Consider the following 468-nt stretch of genomic DNA (forward strand, 5'->3'; position numbering starts at 1 on the left):
TCAGCAACCTAAAGCCCTGCCCCCACAAGGACCCCAAGGTTGTCTCCCCCACCTGGCCCTTTGCACCGTGGTGCCAACTGCTTCCGCACCCCCTGCCCCTCAGGCCTTCTCCACCCTTGGGCCTCAGCTGCTCCTCCTTCCACCCTAAGCCCCCTTTGTCTGGCCGTCCTGACCCCACCACCCTCCTCCTCTGTCTTTATCTGCATTTCACCCGGCCAGGGTCCCCGGGGATGGAGGACAGCCCCTGCCCTCCCGGCCACCTCTCTCCATCGCGTCCAGCTACATGGTTTGGTGCCCGGGGCCTCCCCTGGCTGGGTGGAGGGGTCCCTTCCCGTTGCAGAAGCTCAGGCCCCGTGTGGACAGTGGCCCCCCAGTGCCTGGCCCTGTGCCATTTCCACTAGACCCAGTGTGCACAGGGCCCCCCGTTCCCCGTTCTCGCAGGAAGTCAGGAGCTAAGGGGCAGATCAC

The sequence above is a fragment of the Myotis davidii genome, unplaced genomic scaffold, assembly GCF_000327345.1.
Source record: "Myotis davidii unplaced genomic scaffold, ASM32734v1 scaffold428, whole genome shotgun sequence".
In the NCBI taxonomy this organism is placed as follows: Eukaryota; Metazoa; Chordata; class Mammalia; order Chiroptera; family Vespertilionidae; genus Myotis; species Myotis davidii.